The sequence below is a fragment of the Uloborus diversus genome, chromosome 10 (genome assembly GCF_026930045.1).
Source record: "Uloborus diversus isolate 005 chromosome 10, Udiv.v.3.1, whole genome shotgun sequence".
In the NCBI taxonomy this organism is placed as follows: domain Eukaryota; kingdom Metazoa; phylum Arthropoda; class Arachnida; order Araneae; family Uloboridae; genus Uloborus; species Uloborus diversus.
Genome location: NC_072740.1, coordinates 87,265,094 through 87,285,842, shown reverse-complemented (window position 1 = coordinate 87,285,842; position 20,749 = coordinate 87,265,094). Strand labels below are relative to the sequence as shown.

The following is a 20,749-nucleotide window of genomic DNA, read 5'->3' as shown; positions in this document are numbered from 1 at the left end:
ACTTTGTTTCGTCATTGCTGTATTAATAGAGCATGCACATTAGCTAATTCATAAGCAAGTTACCAGAGGTTGGCTTTGGATGTCTTGCACTTGATGCATGTAAATAAATTTTATTTTAAATAACAAAATTATTTAATAAAAATATAATTGTGTCAGGAATATCTTTGTATCAAATGTAAAGATTAAAAAAATTGCTTACCCCTGTTTGATCAAAATATTTAGAGATATGACGAAATGTTAATGAAATTTAAGTGTATTTTTGTCCCGCACGTGATGGTGGAATGGCCCTAGTGCGCTATATTACTTTATTGTGTGAATACTTTCAAGGGGTACTACTAATCTGCTGAATTTCATCCCAATCTGAATTTTTGTGACCATAAGGTCTCCTTGTTAGATAAGTGATTTTGCTTTATGCTCAGCTTACAAATAAGGTTTCCATCATCATGTACGTTTTAATGTATAATAATATGTTGAGTACTTTTTTAAAAATTATATTAGTGATGGTTTATAAGAAAAACTGTAAATTTTTATTTGGTTCTCTACTGAATTGAACTGTAATTTTGATAAGGGCATATATAAGGGAGGGGCTGAGGGGGCCCTGGCCCCCTCCAAAATGTGGAAATTTTTTTAAATAAAGATACTACAAAAATAAATAAATAAATATTATAGTGATAATAACCATTATATAATTAGATCAGAGATTTCCAAACTGGGTGCCTCAGGAAGAGGTGAGGGGTGTTGCGATGTGTCCATGGTAAAAATATGTATACAAAACTAGACTGGGATGTCGTGAGAAAATTCAAATTCTTCAAAGGGTGCGAATTGTTAAAGTCGGGGCCGAACTGGGTGGTCGACAGGGCCCGGGAAAGCCAAGTTGAAGGGCGCCGACTGAGCCTCCATAATATCTAAGAAATTAAGATTTAGTGCGGACTTTTAAAAGGATAAAAAATCATTGAGGAGAAAATGAAGCCCTTTTTTTGTTGCAGAAAATGTCCAAACAAGAAGTCATATTTTTTGCAAGTTCAAAAATAGTAGGAGACCCTTCCCCATCACCCCAAAGAGTGTTGGCACATACCCTTAAATATTAATGATTATCCCCTAGAAAGAGGCCCCCTAAAAAAAGAGGGGAAAGACCACCAAAATACCCCTTGTAAACTTGAATAATGTCGGGGGGCGGTTGGGGGAAGGAATAATTTCTAGTTTCGAAGAATGAGAAGTTTTGCTAAATGTTTCTTAACAGACACTTCTTCCGAAAATTCATTGCTTGTTTATCTTTCTTCTGAAATGCATCGTTCACTAGTTCAATAGCATTAAGTAACAACATCTCTTGCAGTGATATGTTTTTTTTTTTTTTTTTTGTGTTGTTGATTGAATTTTTTTCACCGGTATTTGCTGTTGTTTTAAAACATGATGCTGTCATTTTGTTACATGAATTTGTCTTCCTTAAGAGCTTAAGAGGTTTTTCTCTGTGCGATAGGTTTTTCTCTGTGTGATCGATATTCATGCCCAGGTTTTTTTTGTTCTTTTTGTCCCTGCATATGCTAGTTTGTCATTTACGAAAAAATGCTTCTGCAATTTAGAATTAAAAAGAGATGTACATGACGTTTCAAACTGTTGTCTGTTTTTTAAAGACTCTTTTAAAATATTTTTTTTCCATTTTATTTATTGTGCTAAAGTTCAAAACTCAAAAAGAATAAGTTAAAAACATCGTTTCATTTGTAAATTTTTTTCTTTGGATTGTTAAAAATCTTTGCATCTGTGCATGGTGCTCTTTTAAAGCATTTTAGTTATGCAATTATTTTGAGAGCAGGAGTAAGTGGTAATGAATATCAGGCCATTACTAGTTTCTATAAATGAACAGCAACACAAAAAAGGCATTCAGTCATGAAGGGAAAACTTCATTTACAAATTTGGTAAATCAAAAAATATTATTATTTATCAAAAATGAAAATTAAAAAAAAGTAACTAAGATGAATAATTAGTGTCTATATAACATGAGACATGACACTAGTGATTAATTAATTTCAGTCCCCAAACTCAAAAGATTAATCCAGTTATGTTTACGCATTTGTTCTGTTCTTATAGTAGCTATACTACTGTTTTTTTGCACCTCAAAGGTCAAATTTGATACAAATTATGCATTTGTAATGAAATCGGTTTATGTATGCTATAAAGTAACTGCTACCATGAAAATGAGTTAAAATATGTTTTTTTTTCTTAATGTTTGCAATACATATTTTTTATAAATAAAACATAAGTAATATCTAGAGTCTTTAAAGTCTATTTTTTTTAGTCTGATTTTTTTTTTTTTTTTTTCAAATCCTATATTTATTAGCAATATGATCATGACATAGCAAATATCTTGGCGGAAGTTACAAGAAAATAAAACCAATCTAACTCATCCAGTGCACCTGATTGCCTCTTTGCAGTACGTAATAAATAATATCATTTTGATAACACTGAAACTATTGGGAAAAGCTCGAAATTAAATTTTTTGAGAAATCATTTTTAATGTATGGATATACATTTAAAATTACTATTATTGTTTGTGACCATTATCTTTAATAATAATAAAGTTGAAAGTCTCTCTGTGTCCGGATCTCTGTGACGTGCATAGTGCCTAAACCGTTCGGCCGATTTTCATGAAATTTGGCACAAAGTTTGTAGCATAGGGGTGTGAAACTTGGAAGCAATTTTTCGAAAATTTAGATGTGGTTCTTTTTGTATTCCAATTTTAAGAACAAAATTATCATAAGATGGACGAGTAAATTACCTTTCATAACGTGGAACCGTAGCATGGGTACAAGCCAATTGGCGAGAAAATTCGCTACACATTATTTGTAAATATACAGGCGAACCAATAGCCCTTTTACTTTTTCTATTACGGGCAAAGCCGTGTGGGTACCACTAGTAAGGAATAAATATATTAATTTGATTAATTAATTCATAAAATTTTTGCAAGAAAACTCGAAGTTATGAGAACAAATAAATTTCTTGACCATGTCCAATTTTCCTCTTGCCTCCATTTTTCATTTAAGAATTCCTTATTTTTTTTCGAAGTAAAATTAAAATTACAAGTTTTTTGTTCCGCAGTATAAGAAACCAGGAGGGTTTTTCCTGATGATATTTTTTCCTCCACATTCTGAGATCAGGATCTAATTTCTGAAAATTTGTTTCAGAAATTCTCGCTGTCCAAAGTGTTATATTTTTTAAATATGCATATATATAGCAAACGAACATTTTAAACGTTTCTGTTCATTTTCATGGCATTGTTGTCTTTAAGTTTCGAAAACTTTTTGAGCGTAAAATTTTGTTTTTGAAAACTGATGCGACCTAGAAAGAGCCGTCATAAAATGAACCAATTATATTTTAAAGAGAGGAAGAATGAAAAAATAGTTCATGGACAGACTTGATCTTAATCTTCTTTAATTTTTAAAATAATAGTTTTCAATTGATAAAACAAGACACTTAAATTTTATCTTTAACTTATCTAAGTACGTTGTTTTCTTAACTATATGTATTGTCGAATATTTTGCAATATCATTTATTTGTCGTATCGCAGCTCCTAGATCATGTTACAGTTAATTATGAATCATAGATCGTAATTCTATAATTTAAGATTATACACAAAGGAAAATATTTTCGCTATAAAAAGAAAATGAAAACTTAAATGAGTAACCCACTGTTGAAAAGATCCTTGACTTAACGTATCCAATTTTGCTGCCGCTTCAAAATTACTTGTTCCCTAATGCTAAAATCTGATCCAAATGACTCTTTGATTCATGTAAGTAATAGCAATCCGGTCTCTGTCATCAAACTGGATGTCCTCATTTGTCCAGTAGAAATCCGTTGCTACGAATCCCCAAGCATCGCAGATCCTTGTCGGTAAAAAGCATCTTATTGAAAGGCGTCATTTAATGCCATAAAACAAGTGTGTGGTCTACATGTATGCTCCCTTTTTTCTGCTTACCATAAGATAGTTAGTCAAAAGCTCTTGTACAGTACAAGAATGCTTCGAAAGACCCTCATAAAATGCTTTAACCGTGAGAATCTTTAGCTTTTATTATGCGAAAAAAAGTGCTCTTTATTTTTTAAGCTTTATACAATCCTGATATGTGAAAAACAGCAGATAGAAAAAGAATATAAGGTTACTTCGATATTTCTCACATTACATTTCTAATACAGTCTTTCTTGACTCTTATTCATATTTGTAATACCACTGGCGTACCTAGCATGGGTGACAGTCGGAGCAGTAATTAGTGATGTGTCGCCCCCCCCCTCCCTCTAAACGCAAAAAAAAAAAAAAAATACAATTCTATGTAAACATGAAAATTTTACAATTAACAGAAACAACTGTCTTTGTGAAAAACAAAATTTTATGTGGGATAATATACAAAAGGCAAATAAAAACTATAAATGCTTTTTATGTAACTTGCCCTAGACGCATGTGTGCGTCGAGCATTGAGCTTAACACTAAAAGAGGAGAGCGAACTAATCGGTCCGTTTTTTGCCCAAGCGAGTATGGCAAAAGAATCGCACTTTTAACATTTAAACTCAAGTTTTATCATGTAAAGCCTTTTGCCGTGCATTTTTCAAATCCTTAATATGTTCAAATCGTTGTGGCAAAAGAAGCGGTCTTTTGCCATTCAACAAGATGTTTTATAATACAATTGGTTTTGCCAAACTCGCTCGAAATTCAGACCGTGAGCCTCAGTGTAGAAGAATGGGAAGTTCTCTCTCCTCTTAGTGTTAAAGCTCAATGGCGTCGAGAGATCAAAAAATTAAGGGGGTCTGTGAAATTGTTGACCCCGTAATTACTTTAAACGTATCTCACACAAGATAATGGGTTTCAGTTTTTTGTTATAAGAGGTCACTACTAGGTCTAAGTATTGACTATATGAGCCTAATTCTGGGTATAGTAGTATGTATTGATTCCATGGTGTGGGGTGGGAAATATTGGGGTCGGCGCAGTCCCACCCCCTTAAAAATGCATTTCAGCTTCATTTGTTTCAAAAACTTGCAATTCCATTTTGGGTATCACCCTCCAGACAGTCAAACCCTAGGCGGACAACCGCCCCCCCCCCCCTTTGCGACGTCACTAGTAATAGTTTATTTGCAACATCATTATACATTCCTTCTTCAAACTCAAACTTCGTTTTGCTTATAATGAATTGTATTGTTTCATTGATGCAAAGTTTATTAATAATAACCTTCACAAGTCAGCAGGATAGTGACAGGAGGGGGGGGGGTTATCAAGCTTCATCTGAGGGAAAACACAGATTAAAAACTTCCGAAAATGATATAAAGGCAGCATAAAATGTAATAATATAATGATGTTATGCAGGAATTTAAATAATAATATTTTTAAGGTAGTATTGTAGCTTAGATAAGGACGACAACCCCCCACCACCAGGACAATGACGAACCTCCTCCAAATGCTACGCAGCCCCCCCCCCCCCCTTCCCAAGAACGTGACCCCCCAAAATGAGATTTAAAAAATATAAGTTAACCCGTAACAATTTCAATGCCGGAGGCTATGCCATGACCCCCTTTCTTTGTGCACACCTCTGGCTAAAAAGACAGTGAAGGAATTAAATCCAGTTAAAACAAACTGGAAATATGTTTTGAATACAAAGCATGCCAACGGCAAAGATCTTTAACTTTGTGTTATGATTTTCATTGAAAAAGTTCATGTTTTATCTTTAAAACTGTTGGGCATATTTTTTGTTTAGTCCAGTAATTCCCCAAATGTGCCCTGGGGAGCCCTGCAGTACTCCTAGGATCAACTATTACCTAAAAATTAACTTTTTTCTCAACTAATTAAGACTTATTTGGGAAACTTTTTTCTATTTTTTACAGAGCCTCTGCAGGATAAATAAGGGCTATTCAATGCAGATACACGACTCATATTTATACTTGACTGTCAGTTACAAGTCATACTTTTATTTTGGGAAGAGCGCCATGCGAAAATCTTAGTTCCAAAAAGGACGCCTTGACTCAAAAAATCTAGGAATCACCGTACAGTTATGTCCTAATAGTTTTTTTGTGAAGCGACAAAAAATGCGAATCCATCCACTAAAAAATTGCTTTTATGCGGCTTATTTTGACATAACGCTATTTTTCCGTGCAGATTTCAAAAATTAACATTGTCTTCTTAGTTGCTTCTATTGCACTTATGATCGTTAGCAGAACAGGGAGTCATGCTATACGCTCTTTTACAGCAACTTAAGTACAGTCAATAAATCAAACCATTCTCGTATTCTTGACCGTAGATATGTGCTGTCACTTTCGATCCCTTTTTTATTAGGGAAACACCCAGGACTAGGAAACACCATGGGTCCATTTTTGTCCTCAGAACTGCAACTTGGAGCAAAAGATAAGCCACAAACGATGCCCTGGGAGCAGACCGTTTACGAAAGGAGTGGGGATTAATTGCCTTTATGAGGGTAATAAAAGGGAATGTTTATATAAATAAGAAGAACATTGCTTTTGCATGTAAAAATATTCTCATGCAAAATCACTTCTTGGTTCAACGTAATTTATTTCCATTTTGCTAAAACATTGTTTTGGAAAGTAAGAAAAGAACAGAAGGGTGCCTTTCGAGAGGGCGCACCGGGAGAAGTCCCGGTCAAGTCTATGGCCAGTCCGGGCCTGGTCAAAGTTTGGGAACCTTGCGTTAGATGGCCCATACAATGTTGTTCAGAAGGGGTCAGGGGATCTGTATATCTTACTCAAGAAAAGAATGTGTCTTGAGAAAGCAAGGTTATTTTAACAAAAAGAAAAGAAAATAATGTTGGGAGAAAAATCTCAGTTCTTTCAAAAATAAATCTTGTTATTATTTGTTAAACAGATTCAGCTAATTGCCTTGCAAATTGAGTTCCCCTCTTTTTCTTTCATCCTCCCCCCCCCCCCCCTCTGTTTCTTCTTCTTCCTAGTCAGTTTGAAAAGAAGGGTCTTCAAAATGTTTCTCTCTTTATCTATCGTTCGCTGCAAGAAATTTAAAATAAGTTTTAGTTGTTCGGTTGCAGTAATAATGAAATTGATGTCCTAAAAAGGCATTAATTTAGGTGTTTCTCGGACATCAACTTCAAAACATTTCTGGTGGAGGGTCCCCGAACCCAACACCCTTTCACTAAGGTTACTACCAAAAATAGTCTGAAATTGTGCCTTCAAGATTTCAATTTTGAAAAGTTTAGGAGGAAGATCCGCAAAACCGCTAACTACCTCTATACGTCTATAAAGATGACCGGATATTGAGTTTTACCATTCAGAGGAGGATTCTCGAACTTTTCCTTAGTTCTAAAATTTGCTTAATGTGGGGAAAAAATCAGAATTGCTTTTGAAAAGAACCTTAAAATAAAAAAATTCTACAAAGATGACCTGAAATTGCGTTTTACTTTTGAGAGGAGGGATCTTGAGCTCTGACCTAGTTCCAAAAATTGCCTAATGTGGGCGGAAAATCTGGATAGTTTTTGAAAATAACCATTTAATAAAAAATTTCGAAAGAATTACTGACTCTTGATCAGGTAATTGCGTCCAACACCTCCTATTTCTTTTACCCCCCCCCCCCTTTTCCTAGTCAGTCTAAAAATAAGAAAATCTTCAAAATGCTACACTTCAAAGCCCCCTCCACCCACTAAAAACATTAAAGAGCTTCTCAAACCTCGTTTTCAGGGCTTCAATGTCGAACAATTTCGAGGGGACAACTATCAAACGCCTTGCCTTCTGAAAGCATCGAAAATCGTTAAGGATTGCTTTTATGGAGCTTCAATTTTGAAAAATGGCCCAACCCCTAACGTTAACGAATATGGTCCACAGTCGTGCTTTTAAGACTTCAATTACGAAAAAATTTGGACGAGAGTCCGACTGCTCCCGGATGAAATCTGAAAATGAAAAAACTACAACTTTAAAAATTAAAGTGGAGAGCGTTTAAATCCCTCCACCTAGTATCACTGAATATCTCTTTAAAACTTTGTTTTCTAGGATTTCAAAATAGTTTTTGGGGAGAGTCTCAGAACCGCCCTGCCCGTAATATCATCGAAGTTAGTCTGAAACTGCTTTTTGAGAACTTCAATTTTGAAAATTTGGGTGGAAGGGTGATGATTTCGCTCTATTTTTTAAAAAAATCAATCGGGGGGCAAGTTTAAAAAATCCCATTCCTTTCATTACACCAACGTCAACAAATATAGCCTATAACGATGGTTTAAGATTTCAATTTCTAAATGTTTGCGCTGAAGGACCCTCAATTTTTCCTCCTGTAGCATCACAAGAGACCGTCCAAAACTGCGTTCTTACAAATACACTTTTGAAAAAATTCTGGGGGAGAACCATCGCCGCAGGGGCACTGATATACCCCCCTCAAAAAATTTAAATTAAAAAAACAAAGTGTGTGTGTGTGGGGGGGAGCTAATCTTAACTATATGGGCCCCCTCCAAAATTTAAACATATATACGCCACTGAATTTTGGAGTAAAAGCAATATTACAAAAGTGAAAATCTGTTTCACTCTCAGAAAGAAGAATCTGTGTAGTTTTGCCTGTTGAAATTTGATTTTATAATGCAGTGTGTAGTTAAATTTAGATCAACACATTCTAAAAATCCTAAATTAATTTATAAAAATAAAATTAACTGATTTTGATTTAAAAAAAAAATATCACTTGATTTAAATCATGATTTTAATCAAGCTTATGTGAATCAACAAACCCTGATCGCAAACTATTTATTTTTGAATTGTCCTTGAATATTACTGTTTGTTATTTTTTGACCATTTATTATGTAATTTTCTGAAACCGCTACGAATTTAGTTAGTGTTACTTCAAATGTGTTGTTATATTATCACTTTTACTGCATGTAGTGAAATATATGGACTTAATGATCATGTTTTATATTTGTTTTGTTTCAATACTGAATTATGTATCTTTATTCATAAGTATGTTGTTTTGAATCTTTTAAGGTGTTGAATTCACTGGCTGTGAATATTGAAGATGATGTTCCTTTTATATATTTCCCCAAAAATATGGAAGTTCATTTTGCTTTGAGCTGAAAACTAGTTGGGTTGTTGAATAGTCAGAAATGTCTTACAAATGTTCTTCTGCCTTTTCAACGATCTTGCTTGTAAGATAGAAGTAAAAGTTGATAATATGGAGTGAAATCTGAACGCTGGGCCTTTTCAGCAATTTTACAGGTAAGTAAAAAGTAAATGTAGAAAATAAAGAAAGAATTCTGAATGCATATCAGTATATTTGTTTTTCAAACATTGGTGCAGTTTTATATTTCTTTGAAAATCTCAATGTATTTCAGTTTTGCATGGAAAATAGAATCGGATTTTCTTTTATAGCTTCTAGCCAGAAAAAAGCATATGGAAAAGGTTTTTCTGATAATGTCAAAAATAAAATTTGAGGTTTATGTTAACAGTGATGAATTTACTGGTTTGAGAGCCATTGCATAATATTTTTGAGGTCTGGGTGGCTTTCAAGCTCCAGACATTTTTGAAATTAAAATGGTTTAAGTACCAAAATTAAACATTTTTGGTTACTAACATTAGTTCTTTCAAATGTCTTGCATATGTTTGCATGGCCAGCAGCAAGATTTAACAAAATTTAAACTAGTGGGTCCTTTATAAGTAACTTTAAACCAAAAAAATGTCAGATCTCTTACCGGACAAATAATTGAATTATTTTAATGAAATTACCATTTTTTGAATTGGTAAATCTGCTTAAATATAGGTCATTAGTCTGAAATAGGAAATTTCCCCCCTGTTTTACAAAAAGAAAATATTACATATTTTATTTGTGTTACAAAATGTAAGGTCTGTTACTTTAACAATGAATAAAAATAATTAGGGTAACGGCAACAGTAACAGACATGCTTAATACATCGCTCTCAGGTTAACTCAACTTTCTGAGCCTTTTAATGTATTTAGACTTACTATTTTTCTCACATGCAACTACATCTAATGTAACGTTTGGCTGCTTCTGAATCTTTTGAATTAGTTAATTCTATTCTTATTTGCTCAACTTCAAAAATAGCTACTTCAAAATTACTCAGATCTCCAGGAATAGGGTGCTTTAAAGTGCTCTACTTTGATTTCCATTTTAGAGTGGGAACCCTGTTTAAGTAATATAGTGCGGCTCTGGAATGTTGAGCTGCTATGACCTTGGCAATGTTTACCTCTCTTTCGGGTAAGAAGAAAGGGTATTTGGAGCTGAGTTGGGTTACTTTTGCAGTAGTTTTGTTAAAATATCCCAACTCCAATCAGCTCCAAGAATACATTCCTTTTTTATTGAACTACCCAATAAAAGGGTACACATTGTCAATGTCATAGCTCAACTAATTAGAGTTGCGCTGAATCTCACTACTATGATAGGCATTTAGGTTTTTAGAGAACTTAATTTTGTGCATTATCACTTATTTTTTGTTATCATTGATGATAACAAAATATAAATTTGGGTTTTTGCTAGTTTTACTTTCTTTAGTGCTAAGAAATTTTATTAGTTCAAATCGTTGTTATTTCTTGGATAGAAACAAATACCATTTCTGTAATCTAGTTCTTTTTCCTTTCCTTTACTTTTTGGTGCCGTCCGCCTTGTCTAGGCGTCAGAGGAGTCTGACTGCGATTGGGAGATCCCGGGTTTGAATCCCAGCTCAATCATGGATATATTTTCTCTCGCCTATCTTTGTTCTTTATTTGTGTGAATGGTTGCCTACCCAATAAACAGGTCTTATGGATATCTGTGGATGTCGGACTTCACACCAAATTACAGTACAGTTGGAAAAGTGAAGCAGTGCACCCTAAATATCCAGCCTAGCTGGCACACCGCAACAACAACATTACCAATTAGTGCATTGTCTTGTTTGCAGCTATTTCAGAATGCAATTTATATCTGGAAGAGTATTCACTATTTTTTTTCCATTATCTTAGCCGCTAAAAAGACTAGCTGATACTTGTACGACTCTAAATTAAAAAAAAAATGACTCAGATTCTAGAATATCTGTACCACAAGTAATTAAATCATCAAAATCGTGTTTCAAGCTGTGCAAATACTGTCAGCAGCCCCATTTCCACTTTCAAATAAGTGCAGAGTGTCTTAAGTTCATGGTCAAATGCTGGTGAACAGGGGCGTAGCTAAGGGGGGGGGGGTTTGGGGACAAAAAGTTAGTCTCAAAAAAAAAGAGAAAAAGAAGAGAGAAGAGAAAGAAAAAAAAAAAAGAAGAAAAGGAAAAAATTCCAAGCGATTATATTTATATATATATATATATATACATTTATATATATATATATATATATATATATATAAAACACAATTACAACAGAGATTCATATTTATATATATATATATATATATATATATATATATATATATATATAAGAAGTAACCCCCCCCCCCCCCCCCCGAAAGTCGGGTCTAGCTACGCCACTGCTGGTGAAACAAATATAACTTCTTCTATCAATACCGAGAGGAGAGATTTGAAAAAATATGAAAAACATTTATTCACTGCCTTATTCTTCATCATTTCAACAGCCCATTTATGGTGCAAATTGGTTTTGAACTTTTTTTGGGGGGTTGGTGATTTTATACTTAATGGTTTCAGACACTACTAACTAGAGATGGTAGAACTTTCGGTCTCTGCACATATTGAAATTTTAACATTGAATGCATATTAAATGCATACAATATAGAACCATACTACATGTGTTTCAATATTCTTAGTGTTACACAGTACTTTTAACTTACTGTCTCATTTTTAAATTAATTTCTTTAATAAAAGTATTTTTCTTTTGTACTGATAGCATCAGAAAGGAAGACATTTCTAATTTTTATTGAAAGTAAGTTATAGGAAGTATTATCTGGAACATATGAAATCATGTTTTACAGTTGATGTTTATAATAAAACCAACTGATATGATCAAATATTAAACCACAGAATAATTTCACTAGAAATTAGCTGTGTTTAGATTATATCTTAATATTGTAATAGATATCTAAATATTCTTAATTGAAAATTTTTGAAGTTGAATTTGTTAGGGCAATGTAGAGGAATGCGGGGCAGAGTGAAATGGTGAAATATTTACTCTGCGTTTAGAGTGGATGGAGCAAAGTGAAACAATTTATTTTGTTTCTTATTATTAATGTTTTGTTTATCTTATGTATTCATTCATTAATTTATTCATTTACATTCCTGCATTTGGTAATTTACTTATTTATTTATTAACTTATTTTCTTGTTTATTCACTCTTTTACTGCATTTTTCTTCATATTAATTAATTAAATAATTTATTTTTCAGTTTATTGTTTCAGTATCTTTTTATTTATTCCTTTAACCTTTTATTTACCGATTCATTTGATCAAAATATTTTCTATAACTGAATAGAAGATATTTTATATCAATGCAAGTTTAATAAAAATAGAATGTTATTTTTTTATGCACTGTAATTTTTAAAAATTTCCATTTTGTTCATTTTGAAAAAGCTCAGTCATCTTAACTATTTCACTTTGCCCCTAATTCCCCTACATACATTTTTCATTTACTCATCATTCAGTATTTATATTTTGAATAAAATATTTAATACATTTAATTTTATAATTGTTTATTTGAAAAGAATTAAACTAGAAGTAAGCTTTTTCTTTTAAGTAACAAAGGAAATTGAAACAATATCTTTCATCAAAAGCGGATGTGCAAGGAATAGCACTTTCTTCTTGTTTTGCTTGAGAAAAAACAAATAAAAATTCAGCTTTTTACTTTTTGTTAATACTCATGATGTTTTATAATGCTGAACCCTTATTAATAATCTTGATCAATATCTACAAAGTGGGTCAACTTTTGTCAACATATTAATAAATTTAACAAAAATTAAAATTTTATACCTATAACTCCAATTAATAAAATATGTCTTTAGAAAAATTCATTGCCTGGTAGATGCTAAAACTTGACATTTCTTTTGAAAATGTTTTACTAGCTTCATTTTAAAGGAACCAAAGTTGTTAAAATAATTATTTACTGAATTCAATTTCATTTAACTTATTTATTTTGTAAGAACTTTCAAGTTTAGATAGAATGGGGTAATTCCATGTCAAATCAATAAAAAAAAATAAAATTTTTGACCTCACCATCTCCGATTTTAACAACATTTGATGTGAGGGCCACATATGACAAGGTAAGTAATCCTGTCAATTTTTAGAATTCTACTTTAAAAATTTTACGAAATACAGGGCTGTTATAAAACTGAAAAAGTACGAAAAAACTAAAAGTTTTGACATTCAAATGACTGAAACTTCTATCCCAATTATAATAGAATAAAAACCATTGTAAAGTTAAAGAATAGAGCTTTATATTGATATAAAACATGACTTCCTTAGTACTGATTAAAGTTTCAAGATCAATCACTGTGACCTTTGACCTTGAATTCCTCAAAACATGCCCCCCTAGAATTTTTTCAAAAAAAATATATTTTATAGCTCTAACACTATTCTTACACAGCACCAAAATTTTAGGCTGGGATCGCAATGGCAAAGGACTATAAAAAAAATCAGGAATGTTAACATATTTTTGTTATACAGTCGCACCTCCATATATCGAAGTAGCAAATTGCCGGGAAAAAATTCGATATATACAAATTTTGATATATAGAAACAATCTTATTTTGTCATAAAAATCTCCTAAAACATTAAAATTAAAGCTAATTTTCGTGCATGAAACCCAATTTCTAATTTATATGAGCATTGGATTAAACGAAAGCTAATAATTGAAAAATTAACAGAAATTACATTTTTGTGCCTTCATACATCTTCATTCTTTAACAGTTCAACTTGATCCGCAACATTAGGGGGATTTTCGTTTTGACAATGTAATCGAGAGAAAAGTAAAAAAATCGCTCTACTTAACTTGAATGTTTTTTACTGAAACTAAAAAGACTAGGAATGATAATCAACAGACAAAAAGGATAACTTGAAACTGATTTTATAATATTAGTGGTTACAACTAAGATTTGAAATAAACTTGAGGGAATTTAAGAACTCCAGAATGGAACAACGACCTATCTACATACCCCTCAAACCCAGATTTCTTATGAGTTTCTTAGCAACCTTTAGTAAACATAATTTTCTCCCCTAACCTTCATTTTTCATGAGACTAACAGTCTAAAGTGGAAAAAAAAAAATCTACGAATGTCTCGAAAAAAATTTCTGATATATAGAGATTTTTTCGATATATAGAAACAATTTTTCTATGTAATGAACATTGAAATTTGCTCGGATTTCGATATATAGAAAATTTCGATATGTGGAAGTTCGATATATGGAGGCTCAACTATTTGCATATTTTTGTTATATTTACATGTCACAACTTAGCGTTTATTTCATACTTTTTAAGTTTGTAACAATCCTGTATTTCTTAAAATTTTTTAAGTAGAATTCTGATAATTGGCAGGATTACTTACCATGTCATGTCTTTCACATGAAATTTCATTAAAATCGAAAATGGTGAGGAGGTCAAGAAGGTGCCTGACTTGACACATGGAATTCTACAAAGTAAAACGTGAACATTCCTGATTTTTTTTTTTTTCAGTACCTTTCCATTGCGATCCCAGTCTAAGTTTCAATGTGGTGAAAGAATTGTGTTAGAGCTATAAAATATATTTTTTTGAAAAAATTCTAAGGGGCATGTTTTGAGATATTAAAGGTCAAAAGACACAGTGAGTGACCTCGAAACTTTAATCAGTACTAGGAAAGTCATGTTTTACTTCAATAGAATTCTGTTCTTTAGCTTTAAAATGGTTTTTAAATTTTTCTTCTACTACAATTAGGGGAGATGTTACAGTCATTTGAATGTCACAACTATTCGTTTTTTTTTTTGTACTTTTTCAGTTTTTTAACAGCCCTGTATTTTGTATAATTTTTAAAGTAGAATTCTAAAAATTGGCAGGATTACTTACCTTGTCATATGTGTCCCTCACATCAAATATCGTTAAAATTGGAGATGGCGAGGTGAAGAAGGTGATTGACCTGACATGGAATTGCCCAATAGACTGTTAGTTATGGATCAAGTTTTTGGTTCCATACACACTATCATTTTAATTAAATATAATTTTCCTTTGTTTTACTTGATTACATTCATAGCTTTAAGAACAATATTTTATGAATTTTCAGTAAGTTACAGCCCTATAGCCAGGAATAAGGCAGAAGTACATAAAATACAGCACCAGCTCAGTCATTCCATCCGAGGACTGCCGTTTCGTGCTTGCACTCATCAGCCTGGAACAGAAACTTCCATAGGACTAGACTTTCAGTCACCTCCTTTTCCGGGTTGATGATTGCTAATAAGCACGAAACTACAGTCTTCGGATGGAATGACTGAGCTGGCAGTGTATTTTATGAATATTTTATGTAGTAATTGTAAAATGAAAATTTACAACTTCAATTATTATAGGCAGAATCACACCTCATGCTTCGGCCAGGCCGAAGCTTCGTTTCATCTCTACTACTAACTATAGACATACTTAGAAATTTTCCCATCAGTTCCAACGTCTTTCTTTGACACAGCTTTGATTGGAGGATATTTATTTGCCGAATCTCAAAACATTTAGAAGAAACTCACTACATTCAGTGGTGTACAATTTAGAGTTTACATTTGCAGTTTTAAAATTTAGTCTCGTGAACGAACGTGAATTAAAAGAGATTTCTTGAGGTTTTGTCATCAGTTATAATATTAGTTGAAAGTCATGGCAATTAACTTTTCTTAAATCACATTTTCCTTTATGTTTATATTTCTTGATCCTCACAGAGTTCTGAGTGGCATTCTTCTCACTCCTTGTCCAATTCTTGCTTTGTTGCTGCTGGTAATTTCGGTGGTCTTTTAGCCATATATTCTTCTAATTCCTTATCCAACTGTTCCTTTGTTAAGTTTCTTGAAATCGGACTTCTGAAACGATATCCACGTCTATTTTTTTCGCCAACTAAAGTTGCCTTTTGTTTTTTTAGCTTTAACGCATCTTTATCCATGTAACGATCTAGTTCCTTATCCAACTCTTCTTTTGTTACCTTCTTTGGTGGCTTTCTCCAGTAGGAAAAATTTTTTCTTGGAAATTTTGAATTAAAATGGGCATTCTGCTTAAAATCCAAAGTACAATTTCTTCTTATAAACTTTGGTTCACCGTCACGCATTCTATTCGGAAAACTAATTTTACCGAATGGGTTTTCAGCCCTTTGTTTACGTATGATCTGTTTCTGTTCATGACGTTGACGAAATTTTAAAAAGTCCGCATTCCAACTATGATTTAAAGGTGTGCCAAATCTTTCACTCAAAGTGATATTCTTTGTTTTCGTAAACGGCATTTTGTTTTTCTTTCTTTATATATTAGATTCCTTTTATTCTAGACGAGAACGCACGATAACAAAACACTTGATTAGCTGTTGCCATATCGAAGTAGCAAAACAAATTCAAAATATTCACTACTAGTGATGCGCATAAAACGCTATTCTTGAAGACGAACTTACGGCAATCCGCTAGAGGACAGTGCGGTTAGGCTTTTGACGGAATTTACATTAGTTAATGCGGGATATAGTTATAATTCGGTTATGCGTTAATGTTGTTTTCCCGCATTTCGTAAAAAATTTATGAAAGTTTAAAAGAAAAAAAATAATGTATACATCAAAGTCGATTATTAAGAGAAAAAAAAGCTACATCTTGTTTTATACCAGCGTGCAAAAGTGGTTACGGACCAGGCAAAGGAAACGTTTCACTTTTCTAAGTTCCCGAAGCCCGAAGATAAGGAAAAACTTAAGAAAGGGAACTTATTGATTTCTTCTAAAAATTTCAGTGGTGTAGTCTGCGCCATACCCCCCCCCCTCCTTTTCACCCTTGCCAGCTAAGGGTAAATTGCTCGAAACGCTGGTTTATCGAGATGTCCGATAGCTTTTCTTATTGCAGATCTAAATATGCAGATTTAGCTTTGGTGTGCTCCCTCCCCCGCCAAGAACGATAGAGCACTCTCCCTCCCCCCAAATTTTAACAAGCCCCACTTCATAAAAAAAATCCCCAAAGGCACTTAAATAACTTTTAAATACCTTTAAAAGTTTTGATGGTTTAATCTGCACCCCTCCCCCTCCCCCGTACCTCGGCGTTCCTGTTTTAGCTTTAGCTACAGTTATTGAAATTAATTGCTGGAACATTTATTTTCCGAGATGGCCGATATATTTCGAAAATTGCAAATGGTTTCGCTACGGGTTTACTTGGCATCTCCCCAGCAGTGCTTTTCCCCGATAATGAGACTAAAATCCTTTTGAAACATCTTGTATAAAAATTTAAATAGTGCATTGAATTTCTCCACCATGAGTCATCAACCCCTCACCCCCTTGCCTTAGCTATAATTATTAGGAAAAAATACTGAAACATTTAATTAACAAAATGATCACTGGCTGTTCTATGCAAAAACTTTAGTTAGGAAATCTCGCTCCTAGGGTGATAGCGTTCCCTCTCACAATTTTACAACCCCCCCCCCCGAAAATGGTTTTTCCTACAATTGAAACTAAAATTCTTTTGAAATTATCGCTAGTGTAGTTTCCATCATGACCCCCCCCCCCTTCCTCTTCCCCCGACGGCTTTAGCTATTATTATATTTTAATAAATTACCGCAATATTTATTCACCGAGTAGAATGCAGAAACTTTAGCAAGAGATACCCCCCCCCCCCCAAAACGCAATCCTCATAAGTTGTTAAAAACAACTTCTAAAATAGTCTTTTTTTTTAATCGTAAAATAAATTCTAAACTTACTAACTTCTCTATTTTATATAAAATTTTCAAATTCAGACTGCATATTTTAGCAAATTATACTTTGATTCGCTGAAATAATTCATAAGCAATTTTGATAAGAAATAAGAGACACGCAGTTCTTCAGAAATCTTCGTATGACAAATTTTACTCTAACCAGTTTCTCTCGTGCGTCTCTACTACTCACCCTGTTTTTTAACTTTTTTTATCAGCAAAGCATCCGGTACAACCAACGCATTTCTACTATTGTTGAATGTTCTCGTTTCCAGGGCCGTATACAAGGGGGTGGTTTTATAGGGTTCAAACCCCCTCCGAAATTTTTCATCCAAAGAAATGCTTTCCTTTATTTATTTATTTTTTTATGTCAAAAACAGACCCCGAAGAGTTCCTTATTTTCCTACTTTTTGAAGCCCACTCCTTTTTTTCCTTTTTTTAGTATAGCACTTCTAATTGTGCATTGATTCTTATATTTCCTATGTCTCACCGATAATTTTCTGCATGTTTCTTTTTCAAAAAGAAAAAGGAAAGGAGCAGATAGTGAGCATATCATTGACTGAATAGTAATTTCTGGAAGAAACGCAGCGCCGTTATGGACTCCACATGCGCGGGAAACCGAAAGCGTTGGCATAAACGGAATTTCCGATTCAGTCGTATTTCCGCGCAACGGGTGATTTTAGCAGAAACGACAACGCGGAATTCTAGAGCGGAATTCCAGAGCGCCATCTGCAGGTGGCTTCTGGACGTTCAGCTTTTTGTTTTGGTATCAGCGCATGGGTGCAAGACCTTCCGTCTCAGGACGGATTTCCGTCTTGGACAAAATTTCCGAGACGGAGGTCGGGACGGAAAGAAATTCGATGACTTTCTTCCAGTTTTTACTTAAAAAAGAAAAATTGAGTGTTTGAAAAATATGCTTTAATATATTACTTTACCGTTCCATAACCACGAATTTACTTTGACATTCTCTCGGTTTTCCACCATGGGCTTGTTTTGCTTGCAACGTGCTTTTGAAGGAGTGCCTTTTAGACTAGCGCCCGTTTGATTTTTTTTAGGTATAGCTCTGTTATTTCCAACTCACTGCATTGCAGACCGAGGAGTTGCTCGCTATTTTCCCTGATTTTTCAAAATAAACGGCTCTAATTGAAAATTTAGCTTTTCTCGTGCTATTTTCGATCATCCTTTCGTTTTTTTCATTTGCGGTATTTTTTTGCAAACTTTACACGCATAAGTGAAAATTATGTACGCTCTTAAAATGTCTTGAGTTGAATCTGAATCACCGATTGAGATCAAAGGGCGTCCACATGCCAGGTAAAACGGAAACTATCAGATTTTGAAGATTTTAATGAAAACGAGAATTTTGGAAATAATCGGGGGGGGGGGGGGGGGGATTTCAAGCTGGTTGGAAACGCCGATGGGCAAACGTTCTTGCATTTTTGGCAAAGACTTGAGGAATCACTAAATTCCAATGTCAATGAATTAACTTAACATTCGCTAGAATGGAAATATGGGGTGGGGGGGGGGGAGGAAAGGAGGCAGCACGAGTTTGCGAAGAAATGATGCTCTTGCAAAGAGGGTAAGTCAGCAAATTAACCCACGATACTGAGGTCTTAAAACGTTTATATCTTGGACAATCTAAGAGGGGGCGGGGGGCTACTCAAGGGATCCAGTATAAAATATCGAAAAACTGAATTGAAAGCCATTTTTGAAGTTAGGAGTGGTTTGATATTTCTCCTCTGCAAACTCTTAAAAATTTTAAAGTCAAAGTTTTAGGCTGTCTTTAATGATGTAAAAGTGAGGAGGTTTTTAAAAAAAATCGAAAACTGGAGTCTTAAAAACACTAATTTAGGCAATCTTTGGTGAATTAATGAGAGATGGTATTGGTGTTCTAACATGAAAATGTTTTGTAGCTGATGTATTTAAAACTATTTGAGGCTATACTTAACTGACGTAAGTAAAAGGGCATTTGGGACCCTCTCCCGAAAATGTTTGTAATTGAAATCTTAAAACTTTTAGGCTGTCTTTGGCAATGTCAAGAGGTAGGGAGGGGGCTCTCTTTAGGCGAAATTCCAAAACTGGAGTCTTAAAAGCGCAACTTTAGACCGTCTTGTGGTTAGGGGTTCCTCTTCCCCAAAAAATATTCAAAGCTGAAGTATTCAGAACTCAGCTTTAGGTAATATTTGGAAGACTTAAGAAGAGGGAATTCGAAGGCTTTCTCTCAATAACTTTTAGAATTTAAATTTTTAAATCTTCGGTGATGAAAAGGGAAACCGCAAATTTAAGTCAAATTTAGTGAACTTAGGGGAAGGAGGGAGGGGTCTCTCTCCCCGAAAATTTCACCGTTCTTAAGTATTGAAATGCTATGTTGGCTATTTTTGAGTGAGTTAAGAGTTAGGGAATTTCAGGGGTCTTTCTCGAAACATTTTCGAAATTGAAGTCGTTCGAAAAATGAATCTTAACCCGGGAGAACTCGCGGTACTTTTCGTCACACGAACACTCGCGGGGGGGGGGGGGCTCCGTAGGCACGGAGTGGTTATTTCAGTAAATTAAGTTTGCAAAATAGAAAAAAAAATGTTTTCAGCACTGAATTATAAATTGATAAACAGCCTCTATAATATGTTTTAAAAAGTAAAGCTTAAGAAACTTTTAGGATACATAAATCTAAATCTTCTGAGCATTACTGATGATCGCTTTACTGTTCTGTATCAACTTCTTCTTCGTCATCTTCATTAAGGGAGTTCTCATCACTTGAAACCTCAACCAACAAGGTCTGCAACTTCTCCATTTCATCTTTGTAGCTTAAATAGCAATGCATTTCACAACCTCTTCCTTTACATTCACAATCTGAAATGAAAAGCGTGAGCGCTCGCTCTGGGCCTCTGAGGCCCAAACCGGAATTTTCTGGGGAAAAGTGGGAATGTACATTCCTGAAAAGCATGTGGTCAGTATGTAGGTCACCTCTAACGCAGCTACTGTGGACCTCATTCAT

General features: G+C 33.8%; 1 long non-coding RNA gene across 1 annotated transcript in view; it reads left to right on the top strand.

The window, feature by feature from the left end:
• The window catches only part of LOC129231596 (uncharacterized), a 195,543-nt gene that overhangs the window by 88,401 nt on the left and 86,393 nt on the right, over positions 1–20,749 (top strand). Inside the window, exon 2 of the long non-coding RNA XR_008581274.1 lies at positions 8,953–9,183. This is a non-coding gene — a long non-coding RNA (uncharacterized LOC129231596). The remainder of the gene's footprint in view (positions 1–8,952; positions 9,184–20,749) is intronic.